Genomic DNA, 5,284 nt, shown 5'->3' on the forward strand with positions numbered 1-5,284 from the left:
CTCATGTCTGAGCTAAGGTGCTGTTTCACCTGGGAAAAGCAGCCATGACAGCACAGACAAAGCTATATTGAATAGGTCCCTGGGATGTGGGCCTTGGCAGGCCTCTTGGGAGAAGCACCCAGAGGGAGGTCGGAGCCTTGCTCCCCTGGGGGCTCCCACTAGGTGCTGGCTCCAGGGAAGCCAAGGAAACCTGCTCATCATTTCCTGGTCTTCCTGTTGGTCAGGCCTGAGCAGCTTAGGCAAGTCAGTACTGTGTTGCTCTGCCATCTGGAAGAAGCCACCTCAGGGTCATGCCAAGCGTCCAGGGCCTGTGAGAAAGTGACCAAGTGGGATTTGTTTAGTTCTGGAGAGAGGGATGTACACACTCATACAGCAAGGTCTGTGGCTCCCAGTTCCTGCCTTGAGGTCCTGAAAGAGCAGGGTGGGTAAGGGCTCAGCCTAGGGCTGAGGCTCCCCACATCCTCTTCAGAAACAACTTGTGGAAGTAGGTCTGTCCTCAGGTGCACCTGGGCCAGGAGGTGATAACTTCAGAAATTTGCAAATTGGGCCAACATTGACATGCAGTGGGATGAGATGCTGCTATGCCACCAGGGTCCCGTATTGTAGCTCTGCTGTGGATTCTGGCTATTCCACTTGCAATGCGAATTCTTGGTAATGCACCTCGGATGGTAGTGGACAATAATCCAAGTATTTGGACCCTGTCCATGAACATGGGCGACCAGGATGGCTTCAGCCTGGGACAGCTATTTGAAGATGGAAGATTGTCTTTCTTTTGCTCTCTTATTCTTTCGAATAAATAAATTTAACAAAACACAAAATAATCCAACAACATTTATATGTGCCCACTATTGAAAATTAAGAGTGTATCAAAACTTAAAAGCAGAAAAAATCATTTTACTTACCCAACTAGAGACAACTTTAAGCATTTTAATATTGTCTTACATGGTACTCTTCAAAATCTAATTTTGAGATGGAACTGAAGAAATATTGTAGACAATTCTGTATTTGGCGTTTTTGGTATTATAGCATGTTTTTTCACTTTACCAAAATCCCTTTGTAAAGCTATCTAATGGCCCACCTTAGTCTGATAAATTGAAGTTTTGTGTCTCGATCAGAATCTAGCTGGGAAATTGGAATAACTCTAGCTGGTTCAGGAGAGACCGTTTCCAACAGGGAATGGGCAGCATGTATGTGGAAAAGCCAAGCAGAGGACCAGGTAGTGACTCAGAGATTGGCAACAGCAGGAACTTGGGAGGGCTGGAAGAACAGTGGGAGGAGATGAAGTTACCAACTCCAAAAGTTGCTAGTTGAGGGAGAGAGCCATTATAGGTCCGGGCATGCCCAGTAGGTACTGAGACCATGGAGGGGACACCCTCATGTCGTAGAGATGAAAGACCAGATGCCTAGGGCCTTGCCCATCTCTCCCTCCAGCCCTCTGTCAGCGTTAAGGGGCTCAATGTGACAATGGCTCCTTTCTGCCTTCCAGCCTTTGGTGGCTGCCCATTGCCAATCATGTGAAAGCAAACTCCTTGGTCTGGTTCAAAATACACTTTCCACTCTGACTCCAGTTGGAGTATCCAGGAGTGCCTTCTTCTTTATCAAAAACTGAAGTTCCAGGCACAGAAAGGTATCCACGTTCTCTTAAAAGCCTCAGGGGCTCCAAACCTGCTGTTCCAACATCCCAGCATGCACTCGTGTGCTTGTGGCTGGATGAGATCTGACTCATCTTTCTTAGCCTCCAAACCCCTTCTCTCGGGCAGGTGGAGTTGGGCCTTCCTCAGCACTGGCTTCGCAATGCTTCTTTGGGACCATTTTTTAGGGTGAAAGGGGTCTATATTTGTGCCATCCCTACTCAAATGCCAGTCCCTCAAAAGCAGGAGCCTCATGGAGTTAATTTTGCAGCTTCACACTAAGCACTTTATACACATTAAGCCTTGGAAAATCAAAGTGGAACCTTTAAAAATGCGGTTTTCCTGCATCTATAGCTATTGACTGAGAGGGTTATTAAATGAGAAAAACAGGATGTAGATTAATATGTGTAAATGCTTTCATTTTAATAAAAACTAGCTAATCCCTATATATGTTGAGCACCCCTACTCCAAAAATGCAAAATCAGGAATATTCTTTTTTTTTTTTTTAAAGATTTTATTATTATTGGAAAGCCAGATATACAGAGAGGAGGAGAGACAGATAGGAAGATCTCCCATCCGATGTTTCACTCCCTAAGTGAGCCGCAACGGGCCGGTGCGCGCCGATCTGATGCCGGGAACCAGGAACCTCTTCTGGGTCTCCCACACGGGTGCAGGGTCCCAATGCATTGGGTCATCCTCAACTGCTTTCCTAGGCACAAGCAGGGAGCTGGATGGGAAGTGGAGCTGCTGGGATTAGAACCGGCGCCCATATGGGATCCCGGGGCTTTCAAGGTGAGGACTTTAGCTGCTAGGCCAAGCCGCCGGGCCCAGGAATGTTCTTAAATGAGACTTTTTTGATGCTAAGAGGATACCACAAATTTGACCCCGTGGATGAAATCACAGTCAACATGTGGGTGAGCAAGGCTGGCGCATGGTATGAGCAGTTAAGCTGTAACCCGCAGCCGTGCCATCTCATGTCAGTGACAGTTCAAGCCCTGCTTACTGCACTTCTGATCCAGCTCCCTGATGAAGAGTCTGGGAAAGCAGTGGAAGTATGGGTCACTGTCACCCTGTGGGAAACCCAGAGGGAGCTCTGGGCATCTGGGGCTGGCCTGGCCTGGCCGTTGCAGCCCTTTAGGGTGTGACCACAGCAGGTGGAAGAGCTGTCCATCCTCTCTCTCCCTCTGTAATTCTGCCTTTCAAATGCATGAGTAAAATAAAAATTCTTGACAAATGCAGGTAATCTAAAAATATTGAACAAAAGTATCTCCAGGCCCTGTGGATAAAGTAGTAGATAGGCAACATGAACTAATTTGCAGATTAAACTTGGATCGCATCGCCAAGATATCTTGTACAAGTATTCAAATTTTTCAAAATCTGAAAAAATCCACAGTCTGAAGCACTTCTTGTCCCTAGCGTTTTGGATTAACAATATGCAACCTGCATGTGACTTAGGAAGGAGAGAGCAGAATAACACATCAGGCTGTCTCTATTGGCTGTCTAACAGAGAAGAAAAGATGGGGAAATGGTTCTGTTTTCCTGTACATTTCTGTCAGTTTATAAATCATAGGGCATGCATGTCATTTTGATCATTTCTGAGAAGTGATTGGCTGAAGGATTAATACTATTAAAAAACAATTCTGGCGTTCTCCTTAGAATTTGGTCAGATCTGGCCCTGCCCCATCTCGTCATGCCAGAAACCTTCTGGAGTGTGGGTTCTATGCTGATAACCCATGTCTGTCTGTTCCAGCTATTCTGTGGGTGCAGGGCTGTGCTGGGAGAGCCTGCAGAGGAGCTGTGGACAGTGCATGGCTGTCTGCTGAGAGGCTTGGCACAGCCCCGCAGCCCATCAGTCCCATAGTGCCAAGTGCACAAAGCTCTCTGCCTCTGACTGCCAGGCTCCAACTTAGAGCCAGAGGCTTGGCTCCACTTGCATTACGAATGTTCTGAGCCACACAGGCTCTTAATAACAACATTGATTCAGCCTCAGGCTTAATCCCTGAGGTGCATTTTTTTTTCCACGACAGCAAGTTCATGGCTCTGCAATATCTGATTTAGAAGTTTTGAAAATGTATTCCTTGACAAGACTTAATTAAAGTGGATTGTGCCTATATGGGAACACACTCAGTCTCCATAACAAACACTGGGATTACCAGGAGCAATGTATTCTTGTGTTCTGCTGATGTCTTTATGGTGATGTCATAAAAAGAAGATTATGACTTCCAGTTATGAGGCAGATGGAGAAGACATATCCTGATGACCAGAGAGGGGTGTGGGATCTTGCCAAACGGTTGCATTAATAGCCAATGCGGGCTGCGCTGGACGGGAATGGGAGGTCTACACAAATGGCTTTGTTTATGGTCCTGTCTTTAGAGCAGCTTCCTTTTGCATGTGTTCAAATGAGATCCATCAAATATGAAGCTTATTTTCCAGTTTGGCTAGAAATGAACATTCCACAGCTTGTAAATCTTTCTGAAACTATTATTAACAATTAGCAAAGCTCATTTTCTGAGCTTCTTAATTTAGTAGCAAAAAACTAGGTTTATTTGCTTTAAAATTCATTGTAATTAAATAGCACTTTACACCTATAATTGTGAAAATCACCCACTGAATTTTTTTTTATTTTGCCTTTTAGGAGCAATACATTTTCAGTGTAATAAATTAAGAAAACAATCTTTTCCTGTATTTTAAAAAAATCAGAGGCAAATTTGAGTACTCATGAGTATTTCTCCACTCTTTAATTATTGCTTAAAATAATTTAAAATGATTTATCATTTAAACTTTGTAACATAAGTGTTCACCTATTCTCTAAAATGTGTAGCATTTATCTAAGAGAGAGACAGAGTTCGCTGCCCAGATGGCTGCAGTGGTTGGGGCTGGACCAGTCCAAAACCATGAACTTGGAATTCCATCCAGTTCTCCCAGATTGGTTGCAGGGGCCCAAAGTTGGGTCACCTTTCATTGCTTCTCCAGGAGCATTACCAGTAATGAATCCAAAGTGGAGCAGCCGGGACAGGAACTGAATGCTCTGTTCTTATTTTTGTTTTCTGCCCTTGGTTTCTGAGCGATTGTAGATGGCAGACGTGCCTGGCCTGGTTCCTGGAGGGCCCTAATGCCTCCAGCATCAGGCACAGGGGTCTCACTGGATTTGAATGATTCTCACTCTTACACCTGTTTTAGGATAATTCCACTCAGACTCTGTTTGATAAAAATACAGGGCCGCCCTCATGGAGTTTGTTTTGCTTCATTCTTTCTCCACCAAAAGGGTCTTGGTGTTGAGTTACCTGACCTAAAAGGGGGTCAGCCCTCCTGTGATTTCCATTTGACTTAAGAAATAATCATGTAGGGCCTGGCGCAGTAGCCTAGCAGCTAAAGTCTTTGCCTGAAACGTGCCAGGATCCCATACAGGCACCAGTTCATATCCTGGCAGCCCTGCTTCCCATCCAGCTCCCTGCTTGTTGCCTGGGAAAGCAGTTGAGGTTGGCCCAGGGCCTTGGGACCCTGCACCCATGTGGGAAGACTCGGAGGAGGCTCCAGGCTCCTGGCTTTTGATTGGCGCAGCTCCAGCAGTTGCGGCCACTTGGGGAGTGAATCAATGGATGGAAGATCTTTCTTTTTGTCTCTCCTTCTCTTTGTATATCTGACTTGCTAGT

The sequence above is a fragment of the Ochotona princeps genome, chromosome 8 (genome assembly GCF_030435755.1).
Source record: "Ochotona princeps isolate mOchPri1 chromosome 8, mOchPri1.hap1, whole genome shotgun sequence".
NCBI classification, from domain to species: Eukaryota; Metazoa; Chordata; class Mammalia; order Lagomorpha; family Ochotonidae; genus Ochotona; species Ochotona princeps.